The sequence below is a fragment of the Polypterus senegalus genome, chromosome 4 (assembly GCF_016835505.1).
Source record: "Polypterus senegalus isolate Bchr_013 chromosome 4, ASM1683550v1, whole genome shotgun sequence".
Taxonomy (NCBI): Eukaryota; Metazoa; Chordata; class Cladistia; order Polypteriformes; family Polypteridae; genus Polypterus; species Polypterus senegalus.
This window is the reverse complement of record NC_053157.1, coordinates 83,543,173-83,556,805: the sequence shown is the minus strand read 5'-3', so window position 1 is coordinate 83,556,805 and position 13,633 is coordinate 83,543,173. Positions and strand designations below refer to the sequence as shown.

Here is a 13,633-nt window from a genome sequence, read left to right as displayed (position 1 = left end):
CTGACCCGACACATACTGACAACAGAGGTGTGTGTAAAAGTGAAATACAAATTTATTTTCTTCACCCGTGAGGAATGTCTTCTTCATGTCCCACAGGCACAGCACAGTCCCACAAAGCAAAAACCACACCAAACAAAAACACAACTAATTCTTCCATCAATCCTCACAGGCAGAAGCAGCGGTGGTGGTGTTGGTGTTGGTGTTGTTGTTGTTGTTGTTGTTGTTGACGCCGCCGTCGTCGTTGTCGACATTCTCCTGACTCTGGCGTGCTCAGTGGTGTCGGCTCCTTTTATAGCCCACCCGGAAGTGCTTCAGGTGATAATTAACTTAATTAAGGCTGCACTTCTGGGTGTGGCTGCGTTACAGCCCAGATGGGCTCATTAAGCCGTGCAGCTTCCCCTGCTGGTGGGCACAGAGCCCAACAGTGATGAGATCTGGTGTTTCACAATAGTGGCCCCGATGCAACCCAGGGGGGCTGCTACCAAGTGTTCCAGGGAACGAAGGGTGTAGCCCATGGGTGTTCCCCTGGATTCAGTGACAAAGGGGTGTCTCAGCCGAGTATGGGCCCGGGCCGTCCACCACTATATACGTATATATGCAGTATATATATACACATATTTTTGTTTATTTTTTTAATTTAACTTTTAGATTTTCATATAAAAGAACTACATAATCTATAAGAAACAATAAAAAGAATTGTCTCTATGTGAAAATAATGGTATATGTTGATGGGACCACAACATTAAAGCAGTGAATCCTCTGTAGAAAAGTTGAAAATTTTTTTCATAAATAATTTAAATACCTTTCATGTTCTAGGGGTGAAATTCTTGACACCTTTAAAATAAAATAAGCACATTCACTTACATATTTGACCCTTATGTAACAGAGATATAGTAGTATTATATTCCCTGAAGTTATGCTTGATTTATTGTTCATTCTGTCATTCTTTTCCCTATTCATGCACAGAGATTATGTATTAATGTGTTCAGCAAGGTACATGATAAATAAATCAGAAAATGCTTGTTATCACATTTATTTTAATTATGAGTTTACTTTATGGCACTGTAAACCAAGACAGAAGGTATCTCATTTCAGAGACTTTTATCTTCATTGGTAAGCTATAAGTATTTATAGTTTTTTATATGTAATGATAAAGCAGCATTTTTCATTAAGTGTAACAGAAATATAGTACATTTTTATTCTAGATATGTTATAATTTTTTAAATAATTCAAATATATTTCTTTTGTGGACCGTATATTTTTACTAAGATGTGTCACTTCCATTTAGGTTGTTCTTCAGTTTTTTTTTTTATTATTGTAAGTTTCTTTAAAAAAGCAATGTTGATTTTAATTGCTTTCTACAACACTGGCTTCTGTTGGCTAATGGAAACTTAACATCCCTAGTTCTTGTCTGTATTTCTTAAATGTCACGTGCGCATTATACAGATTGCAGTATGTGAATACAATCTCATAGTGGGAATGCTCTTAGGACATATATTGAGTTATTACAATTTTCTTCACTTAAGATCTCACTTAGACCCGGAACACCAAAAAGATTGTTACATAAAAGAGCTGTTGAGAAATAATAGTGGAATGTGTTCATTATTTAACCATTAAACACTTGTCAAATTAATAAAGTTTTATAGTTGGAGATCTTGCTACGGTAGATTAGAGAATTATATTTGTGTATCACGCATTGTTCTTTGTAAAGAAAACAGAACACATTAAAATAATAAAAATGTTCTTGCTTTGTCATTTGATAGACAGCAATCTTAAGATTTTGCTATAGACTTTTGTTTGGATTAAGGTTAGAAACCTCAACATATTGATTTTCTTTCATTTTTAAAGCGCCATAGATTTGCTTTGTCAGTGTGCTATAGATCATTGTCTAGTTGAAACAATTTTTTTTCTCAGTTTCAGTTTTCTGGAAGTGGGGTACTCTTTGTCCAGTATTCTTTATATTGTACACCATTCATGTTGCTAGCAGTTCTGACAAATTGCGATTAGCTGTTCATATGTCATTTAGTATCTAGTTAAAAGTTTTTCCTTTAGTTTCATCAAACCATCAGACTTAGCTCCTGTCTCTAGTTTGCATTTTGCAGACATTTTGCCCTTTTGATTTTAATTTAATTTTAAGGAAGGCCTTTTTCCTTATCAGTCCATCATAAAGTTGCTTCATATGAAATGTCTTGGGTATTATCTACCTATCTATACAATACAAAATTGACTCACTCAAGAAGGTTGTGAATTTGTGTGTTTTATGCTGTAACTTCCTGCCGAGCAAGATCTAGGCATAAGCATTAAACTGTGGTGTGATGCTCTACTGAACATCTCATGACCCATATTATTCTCATAACACAGAAAAATTTTTTCATTGGCATTTTAAAGGTTCCATTAAACACACATTGCTTTTGTTAATGTGCAATTTCATTCTCAAAACCGCTTAATTCAATAAATGGTCTCCTTGCATTTCAGCAGGCTGTGCATGCATTTCAGTGTATAATATAAGCATTTCAAACGTTTACTTGATTACGTGGGCTGCCTAAATGTGTAGCCTGTAAACGTCATTGTCTAAAGTAAAACATGTTTCAGTGTTACAGTTGTCAAGCTGTGGCTTACAACTGACTAAAAACATGAAAAGTAATGCTTGAGTGAATGATGACAACAAATTAAAATTGCTAACATAATAATAATACTAATCCACCTCTCCATCCAATTTCTAAATCTAAATTTACCCTGAGCAGAGTTGCAAGAAAGAAAAAGCCTATCCCTAAAAGTTAGAACACAAGGCAGGTTGACATAAATACTCAAAATTCTCAATACTGAACTTATTAACTTTTTGAATTCAAAATAATAGTTTCCTGTAAAATTGAGTTGTTCTGCCCCACATCTTGTTAGCTGTTACTGTTATTTGTTGAGCTGTACTCCCCCTTCATCTTGTTATTTATTAACACACCAGTCAGTCACGTCCCACTCTCACAATGGTGCTATAAAAGTCTATGAAACTCACGTAAAGCACGTAGGTCCCATAATAAACATTTAAATACAATACACCCCATGTGCCTCACATAGGCACCCCTTTAATCTCGTTTCGATCACGTACAAAGCGTATCTTTAAGGTATATAAGCCAGTAGGTCTGGTTAGTTGTGGTACCTCTGTCTACATGCTTCTCTTTGTCTTGATCCAACCGTGGAAATCAATCACCTTGTAAGTGTCTTTTAAAGCTTTATTGTTTAACACTAGAATTACCAGAGCCTACGAAAAAACTCGTAAATCCGTCCCACCTTAAATCCCTCCTTAAAACCGTTCTCACCTCTCCGCCAGCGTCTTTTGTTAATCTAAATATGCAGATAAAAGAAAAGCCGCAAGTAGCCGGCTATTCCATCCCCCCACCGACTTAGAACGTGCACAAACTTTTCCCAGCTCATGCCTTGATTGATTTTCTGGGAGTGAAGTTAAGTTTTTGAGTGGAAATAATAGATTGTTGTTTGGAACACACGCATTTTATGTCTGTTCCGTTTCTACAGTAATCTGTGTAAACACATTGTTAAAACAAAAACGTTTTTTATATTCTAGTAGTAGATGACAAAATGTAGGCGTAAACTATATAATGTATGAAGCCTGAAGTATCACACAAATACTTTCACAAAAGCTGCAAATCGAACACAGCAATTGTGCTTTTATTCAAAAATATAACTGCAGAAACAAAAAGCCGCCTTAACATGCAATATTGACACTTGTTTATTATGACTGCCTCCATGGCGCAATAGACTCAGCTGCCGACTGAAAATCAAAAGGTCGCGAGTTCGATCCTGCACCTCTCCATTTTGAGAAGTAAACTGCTCTTAGTCTTACTATTTTAGAATAAAAACATACATTTGATTTCAGTCTGTAACAGCCAGTGTAATTTATGATACTTGTAAAGGTTAGCTTTGTTTTTTTTTTAGTCAGTTTTATTATCTCAGCCGCGTTCACGATCTGATACTGCTGTTTTCACATAGACACGCTGTAACAGAGGTAAACTCAGCTCCCTTCTACATCGGAGCAAGAATGCACATACTATTGCTTGCATACTAAAGTGTCAGCAGGCACTTTTTGTGGCATTACACACATTTTTGCGCATGCCCTCTGCACACTACTTGTGACTTTAGGCAGAAAAGGAAAAATCACCTGCAGCACAACAGGATGTCATGCTGAGGAGTCATTCATGCCTCTTTGGTGACCACCCATTTTCTACAAAGGTGCAGGCAGGAAAAAGTGAAGATGTCCAAAGAGTGTCATCACAATTAACACATGAGGGAAGGACTGCAGAGTATGTATGGGAGCAGACGGCATGGCTCACTCTTGACGCTGTCACCTCTCAGCCTAACACACCTACATGCAAAGAAATGGAAACATCACCTGCTGCACAACAGGACGTCATGCTGAGGAGTCCTTCACGCATCTCAGGTGACCATCCATTTTCTACAAAGGTGCAGGCAGGAGAAAGTGAAGATGGCCAAAGAGTGTCATCACAGTCAGAATGTGCCATTTAGCCAAGACTGCTCCACCAAGCAGGACAGCCTGATCATCACATCAAGGCCCCTCCTCTAAAGAGAAGCCCAGTCACATACTCTCTACGAACTTGAGTTTTTGAGACAATTGGATGGAAAGCAGTTGGGTTCCAAATAGAGGCTGTGAATGGAGTAGTAAGTATAGCCCTGACTCCACTTATTGAATGCAACGTGATTTTGAACAATCACTCAGAAATACCAATACCAGAGGCAGCACTTCACCACCCTCGCTTAAAGTCTGTGACAGCTCATATCTCGGAATTGGACACTAATGCCCACATTTTACCATTGCTTGGAAGAGACATCATCAGAGTGCACAAAGTGAGGAAGCAAATTAATGGCCCTCACAATGCACCCTTTGCTCAAAAACGTGACCTAGGATGGGTTCTTGTAGGCAAAGTTTGCCTCGGAAATGCTCAGAAGTTGGCAGTGTGTACTTTCAAGACAAATGTTCCAGAAAAATGGGTGACCTTCACTTTTCACACCATGCTACAACCACCTTTGCTTGAGAGAAAGGGTGACTTATGACGGGGAGCCAACACCATTGGCCCCCTTGATCAAGTCTGCACATAATGATGTGCTGAGGACAATTTCTGACTCCATGTTGCCACGGATCAGACTGTCTGCACTTTCTGGTGGTTTCACAGAGAATGATCTCTTTAAAAGCCAGTGGAGACAAGTGCAAGCCTTGGCAAATGAATTCTGGACACGCTGGAGACTTGAATACCTTTCCGCTTTGCACAGCAGGTGCAAATGGGCTTGCTGATTCAGAAATCTACAAATAGGAGACACACTGTCATGCAATAAATGGCCTATGGGATTTGTCACCTTGGTTTTCCCTAGCAGCGATGGTACTGAACAAAAAATAGAATTTAAGACTGCTTCTCAAGGCATCTCCAAAAACTCTATCAGGCGTATCACAAAAATCTTTCTACTAGAAGATGGATAAGTTAACTCAATCTTTGCCTATATGTACTGTTTAGTGATATAATGTTATTATATCAGACGGGAAGTGTTCTGCCCCACATGTAGTTAGCTGTCAGCTATTATTTGTTGAACTGTGCTACCCCTTCATCTTGTCATTTATTAACACACCAGTCAGTCACGTCCCACACTCACAGTGGTGCTATAAAAGTCTATGAAACTCACGTAAAGCAATCAGGTCCCATAATAAACTTTTAAATACAATACACCCCATGTGCCTCACACAGGCACCTCTTGTTTCGATCATGTACGAAAGGTATATAAACCAGTAGGTCTGCTTAGTTGTGGTACGCAGCAGTTTGAACCTCTGTCTACGCACTTCTCTTTGTCTTGATCCAACTGTGGAAATCACTCGCCTTGTAAGTGTCTTTTAAAGCTTGTTTAATGTACACTGTCTGATATGTATTGCTTTGTAAATCATTCTTTATTGTCTTTGATTGTACACCTGTAAATGCCTGTATGTATCTTTTGTATATATTCCAGTTTACAAGGGATGTATGTCCAGTAAAAGCCTTCAAGAAAGCTTGCTCACACCTTGTCATTTTTTATGTGGCTGTGTCGAGTTGTTTAAGCTCTCTGCGACCGCGTTGCACGAACAGCGCAGAGTGATGCAGAAAATGGGTTTTACATTGATCATTAAGAGAAACCAAAGTCAGTCACTAGGAAAAGCGGAAATTGCCCTGGAATGTCTAACGTATGGTCATTTGTATGAATCATTTTCAAGAGTAAGGTTTTCCACTGAACTGCCCCTGATTATAAAAAAAAAAAAAAAACTACAAATATTGTAGGAAAAAAAGTACATACCTACACATTATTTCTGATACATCTGGTTAACCACAAGTAGTATAACTGAGGCCCACTGTCTTAACTGAAGCCAGGTCACACAGCTAGTTGATCCACTGTAACCACTTACTTTTGTTATTTTCTTCTGAATCACATGCTGTGGTTCTTCTTTCAATAAGAGGAACAATTTAAGTAGTAAGTTAGTAGTTTTCATATTTTCCACTTTTGTTCTGTGCTCTGCACTGAGCTCTGAAAGATAGTGAATTCAGTGCCTTTGAAATGCCTTTTGAATGGTTTCTTAGGCTGTTCTATTGAGATCTCTTACCTGTTTAAAATAATGTTTTGTTTCTGTTTTGAAGCCTATTTTTAAAATGTCTTTATCATACTATGGCACTTAATCCAGAAAGAAGTCTTTATCATGAAAGCTTAATTTCCTACATAGCCTGAATCTATAGATAACGTGTGTGACTTATAAAGGTAATATTTTGTATTTTTTTTAAATTTAAACTTGCATTTACAAAAAGACGTAATACTGTACTTTCATGTTCTGGCTCTCATTCTTTACTATTAACATTTTCCCATTTTAATTCAACTTGACAATGTGTGTAAAGCTTTCTAAATCAGTAGCATAAAGTATAAATTTAATCTCCTTATCAGTTACTACATTTTTGACAAAATGCAGTTATCTTTTTATGTGTTCTTTGGAATGCATTTTTTTTTTCATTTTAAATAGAATAAGGTGAAACGTACTAGCAAAAACCACAGATAATGACTTGTAAAACTATGAAAAGTTCATAAACATTTTGCTCACATTAATAAATTAGAATCAAATGATTATGAAGTCAACTCATGTCAAGTGCATATAGTACAATGAAAGTTATACTTGCATTTCTCCTCAGAACTCTTAATAAAACACAAAATACAATGAGTAAATAAAAAGTACACATAGCATGGAATATATGGAGATGCTGTCGCTCCTCCGAAACCCCCTCTTAAACAGTGATACAATGGGAATCAAATACAATATTTTTTTACCTCCTCTTTGCTCGATCTGCTGCTGCTGCTGCGAACATTTATAAGCCTGTACAGCAGCTCTCCTACTCTTTGTCTTTTATTTCCAGCCCCAGGCATGGTTAAATCTCTTTGCACACTTTGTTAAGTCTTGTCTCATGGGATGTGAGTTCTTGATAATTTTTTAGTTTATAAGTTAAAAACGGAATAAGAATTTGAAAATCTAACAATATCACATTACAGTTTGATAAATTCTGAAAAGAATGATACCAAACATATATATGTAGGTTTTAAAATAAGCCCAATTTAAAGCATGACAAAAAATGTGACATAAAAAGTCACATAAAATTGTTGCACAAAATTGTGCAATCATTGCACTTTTAAGGTTAGGATTTTATATATAGAGAGACCAGATCTAAATCAGACAGACAGAAGTTAGAGTTATATATATATATATATATATATATATATATATATATATATATATATATATATAGTGGTCCATGGCCAGCCATTCATCCCGGCCAATACCCCCAGGTCACCAGAGGGAGCCTGCCCTGCGACATTGAGATGCCCCAAATTCCAGCAGGTAATCATGGACTATGGAGTTTTCCTGTACAGCCCTGCTGGGTAAAAGGGGTCACTGCAGGGAGACCCAGGGATTACTATATACCCTACGCCCCGGAAGTACATACAAATCACATGGACAGGAGGAATGACGTACTTCCAGGGTGAAGAAAAGGACTTTTTATCTTACCCGGTTATCAGGGACTATAAAAGAACTGTGGGAACTCCCAGACGGCAAGCTGAGCTGGGTGGAAGGGTGGCAACGCGTCTGGGAGTGGAGGATTGTGTTTATTGATTGTACATTGGTTATTTCATGATAATTGTGGAGAGGAGGGTGCTTTTTGCACTGTGCATTAGTAATAAAGTCATATTATATATATATATACTGTGAAGGATGGCCGGCCGTTTATCCCGGCCAATACCCCCAAGCTGCCAGGTGGAGCCCTCCTTGTAGCATAGAGTTTCCCAGAAGACCAGCAGGGCATCATGGACAATGTGGTTTTTATGCACAGCCCTGCTGGATGCCATGGGGACCACAAGAGGGAGCTGCAGGGAGGACCAAGTACTTCTTCGTGCCCTATGACCCGGAAGTTCGTCATAGGAAGAGCAACGGGCTTCCGGGGTGTGTCGCTACCCGATCTGCGTGCCTACCCGATTTGCGCGCGCAGGCGTATTGAAAGCCTAGCATGCCGTAAAGTGTTCACGCATGCGTTATACAGATTGGGCAGAACTGTAAAGTGAGCGATGACGTATTCGTTCAATACGTATGTAATAACACACTCCGCATGCGCTTAATAAAAAAAATATATATATACTAAACATTTCGCTTTACGGCATGGATCGTTCTCAACTGCGCATGTTGATACACAACTGGGTAGTACAGTATATTCGTTTCAATACTGTAGTAGTTTACCATAATGATAATATTATTAAATATTCATTGTACGTTCTGTTTTCAGGGCTGAATTAAGCTTGTCATACTCCTTGTTATAAACGTTAATTGTTTATCACTGAGATCCCTTCGTTTAGTTTACATAGCACTTTTTTTTTCAGTTCCCATTGTACAAAGAAGTATTTGACCATTGCATATGTTATTATAGTCTACATATAAAAAATAAATGTCGGTTTTAAAAATAGATGTATTCAAGTACTATATTGTCTTTGAGTAACGCAAAGAAATTACTCGTGTCAGCTTTATGTTGTATTTAAATTCCAATGTCAAATAGTTCAGATATATAGCAATACAATAATTAAATAAAGTGTGAACTAAAAACTGAGTAATCATATAAAATATGTTCAAAATATTGACAAGATGCCATATATGTTAAAGTAACCAGGATGATTATTGCATAAATGCACAGCAGTACAGATTATTATTGCATTTTAGTAAACAGTCATTACACACACTACCTACATTAATTGTACATGATCAATGACAATGATTTCAGATTGAAGAGATATGAGTTCAATAAGTTTATAGCAGTTTTTTTTTTTGTCTGTTTGTATTCGGATTCAGCGGGTTAGAAAATGGATGGATGGATGGATGTTTGTAGCATACAGATTGATCTGAAATGCCTGCCTGATGGGAGAAGCTCAAACACGTTCTGTCCAAGATGAGTGTTTGCCTTGATGATGTTTTTAGCCCTTCTTACACAGGGAATCTTGTATAGATGATTAAGTGATGGCAGTTCAGTTCCATTAAACGTGCTGTGATGTTTTTATGATCCACTACAGGGCTTTTTTGGCAGGTTTGGTGCAGTTGTTGTACCAGGCTGTCATGCAGTTAGTCAAAATGAGTGTGTATATATGTAAAAATGAACTGTTGATGCACTTTTCATCCCTGGAATAACTTTACATATTATTACTAATTATGAAATACACGTGTGTCATAGGGCATCACGGTTTACAAAACTTTGTTTCGGTAATACTAGTGGATTGCATAAAGAGTCTTTCAAGAAAAAGAAATCTTCATTTCATGTCTAATCCACAAAGCACAACCCCAGCACCATCTTCTGTGATACTATTGCTTGTCTTGTACTCAAATTTAAATAGCTTTTATTCACCCATATAGTGTCTTAAATGCGAGTTAATAACTGAATAAATGAAAAAGGAAATACACTTTTCATGCAAATTTTATTGAATAAATGTTATGAGAACAAAAGTGAACAATGTGAGAACAATGCACCTAAAAAAAAAAATTTGTCAAATGTAAAAAAAAAAAAAAAAAAAAAAGTAAAAAAAAAATCACCACAGATTTAACATTTTACCCAGAGCACAGAAAATTTAAAGTTACATTTTTTGCTATTTTGATCATTAAAATTATTCCACAAATAACTTCTGTAACATTTTAATACTAATAAAGTCCAAACTGCTTAATAAATACATATAACTTTATGAAACTGCGAAAATACATATACACAAAAAGTACACAAGAGGAAAATTATATACATCTGAGGGTCAGATGGCCCTGTTGAAGAACACAAAAAGGTCTAGTTGGTCAGAGAAGGTCACAGACTCCCCAGGCCCCTGTGGACATTCTTAGCAAGCATATTGTTGTAGTGTTAATCCAGATGCCACTCCATTTCAAGGGGGTCTTCAGAAATCTTCTCTCTTCAGCACCACAGACAGTTGCACAAAACTTGACCAGGGTGCATGGCAAAGGGCATCACCAGACAAAAAAAAAGCAAAAAAACAATGGTTATTATCTAGTGTAAATCTTTCAAAGTGTATGCAGTTCAAGTCATAAACCATTACAACTGATAGAAGTGGGAATTAAACAGAGGTGAAGTTTAAAAATGGTGTTTTAAAAGTATTTTGATAGGTTTTTCATTTATAGCTGGCATTCTATATTTTTGGTATACATGTGCAAGCTGCTTCACCAGTCCTTTCATAAGCAAATTAGTTGGCAATATTGGTTGTGGATTAAAGATTAAAATGAGGAGTGTTGGGGGTGAGACAGTACCAAATACAGGAAGGGACTAAATTGTTCAGAGCTTTTTATGTAATGAATAGTAAAGTACTTTCAAATCAATTGTGAAGGAGACAGCCATCCAGTTTATTAAAGCTAAGGTCAAGTAAATGAGCTTGGAATATGGAGAAAAACAAAATGTAAACAAAACAAGATACATTACCCCAGAATACTTGGCAATGACGCAGTAGATTCAGACCCAAGACTCAAATGAAGGATTCTGGAAGCACTGGGCAGTAGCATCATCTTCTATTCCAACAGATATCACAGCATTCCCTCCTTCTTTAATTGCTGCCCTATCTTTCGATTAAATTCTTCCACTTCACTAAGGCAACTAAAATATAAAAATAATAAATAAGAATTGTTCAAACACTTACTTCAAACATTCATAGACTTGACTTTTACCCGACACTGTATTCTGGGCCACCAAGAAATAAATCTTCTGCCTCCTGTCCTGATACACCTTGTAGAGCAGCCAGGGCATGGATGATGGACTATCCAAAAGTAAGAAAAAACAGAATACAAAAGTTGCTTGCATGTAACTGAAATATGACCACATCACATTATAAGTGAAGGCATACACCAATTACCCAGTAACAAAGCATAAAACCCTAAGAATGTGTTCTTTATTTTGCAAATGAAACAGCCTGGTTTTGTTTCTATTGAAACTCATACAATGAGAAAAACAACAGCTAACGTGATTGCGAGGATTCATACACAGACTAAGATATTGTGATCTAATGTCTGGGGGTGGAAATTGCATAGTCTATTGCATAAGAAAAAACACATTGCCATATTGAAGTGGGCAGAAGACCACAGATCATCTGGTGCACAAATTATTTACATAACAGGCCACCCCAGCGGTCTTACCTCAGGGAATAAGACATCCAGAATGAACTGCACACGATCTCTAATAGGGAATGCTGTTTGTACAGTTCTCAAAATCTCTCAAGATATGAGAAAAGGGCATCCTGTTGTTCGTCAGACTCCAGGTACACAGGCACTCGGAAAGATGACTTTTCCTGGAATCTATCCAGCCACTTAGAAGGCTCATTACCACGGAGTATCCTCTGTGTTCAAGAAACAAAAAAAAAAAGGCCAATGTTGCTTGTAAATGCATTAAGCGATAGGTTATTATTATAGAGCCCCCTTTCTCCCCTTATATTTAAGTTAACTTTATCTACCCTTAAATGGTCTCACACCAATCACTTAAGTAAAAAGTAAATGAAATATTACAAGACTAGGTGCCAAGTTGTCCCTGTACTACATGAGTAGCACACCACACCTTTACTGATAGCTATGTGCAATGGCAGTCCAACGTGAGGTGTCCACTTCCAACAGAATCCTTAGATTACAGTTTGGCATCTTTATTGACATGTAGTAACTCTTTAAAATCTGATCCATGGACTTTGCTAATAATTCAGTAACATATCGACAAATGCTGCTGGGAGCCTTGTGCTTCTACAATGAAGTCTACCAGCTTCTTCTCATCTGTCACCCGGTCACTCACAGCTTGCATGTGAGATGGGACAGTTGAAGAGATTTGCCCAGACACTCTAAAAGAGGCTGAAGAGTGCCTTGCAACAACTCAACAGCTTCATCGCTCCAGTAAGCAAACCGTTGGCCATGTCTTGTAAACAATGAAGATAAGTAATTTTTTTGTGTGTTTGAGATAATACAATGAGACACTACAACATTGCAGAAATGTTATACCCCCTATCTGAAACCTCTCCATCAGTAGGATGCACCACCAATGGCGGATCAACGGTATGTCACTCTGAAAAAGGAAAAGAAAATATATAGTGCAATAATTAGACAAATGGGACAAATACCTGAGCTTTTTTTTATAAGAAATAAGTTACCTCAGTAAACGTAAATCTAGTACGTGTGCAGAGGCAAAGGGCGTACTGTAAAATACAAACAGTCTAAGTCATCTTCTCAAACCTTGAAAGAGATTTTGAAAGATGAAAATGTTTGAGTAAAGCAGACACTTACCATTAGCATGAGGATGCCACAACAGTTTCCAGAGGTCTGCTGAGGAAAGTCCTGGAAAATACACAATATTGAATATCTAAAGAGGTCATAAGTGAATGTTGTGAAGAATGCCAATCAATGTGACAGTTGATGTTTAACGTTGAGCAATCAACAGACAACACTGTAAAAGAATAAAATCATTTACTTCTAAATGTCTGCCCATCTTCTCAGTCCAAGGTCCTGGGTCAATGCGCGTGCAATTTGTCTGAAATATTAAATGAAAACACAATATTACAATCCTGCTGTTGATTAAACAACTGTCTCTAGGTCAAACCTTAAAAGAAACTTGTATCCATAGAAGGCGGCCGAAACTGGAACCTCTAGCCAAAGAACAAGGCCGCAATTGTAACCTGAAATCATAGAACAAGGGTGCAACCCGAACCTGTAACCACAGAACAAATCAGCAATATAACCTGCAGCCTTAGAATAATAATAATAATAATAATAATAATAGTAATAGAATAGAATAAGACAGCAAGTAAGCAAGCTGACCAAAGAACAAGGCCAAAATGGGAACCTGTAACTATGATAAGAGGTCAGAACTGGAACCTCAGACCACAAAACAAGACCACAACCTTAACCTGTAACCACAGAACAAAACCACAACCAAAACCTGCAGTCATAGAACAAGACTGCAACTGGAACATCTGGCCATAGAACAAGGCCATGACTGGAACTTGTACCCATTGAACAAGGGCCATCATTAAACAAGAACGGCAATTATTTCCAAAC

General features: G+C 37.3%; 2 long non-coding RNA genes across 2 annotated transcripts; both read right to left on the bottom strand.

Annotated features, from left to right (window-relative positions):
- Nucleotides 1-10,428: 10,428 nt before the first annotated feature.
- On the bottom strand, nt 10,429-11,813 carry LOC120527494. Its single transcript, XR_005633343.1, has 3 exons — nt 11,738-11,813; nt 11,273-11,361; nt 10,429-11,192 (listed from the first exon to the last, which is right to left on the bottom strand). It is a non-coding gene; the product is annotated as an uncharacterized LOC120527494 (long non-coding RNA).
- Nucleotides 11,814-12,583: 770 nt separating this feature from the next.
- Nucleotides 12,584-13,094, bottom strand: LOC120527495. The gene is made up of 4 exons (XR_005633344.1): nt 13,047-13,094; nt 12,863-12,913; nt 12,730-12,774; nt 12,584-12,644 (listed from the first exon to the last, which is right to left on the bottom strand). It is a non-coding gene; the product is annotated as an uncharacterized LOC120527495 (long non-coding RNA).
- Between the last annotated feature and the right edge of the window lie 539 nt (nt 13,095-13,633).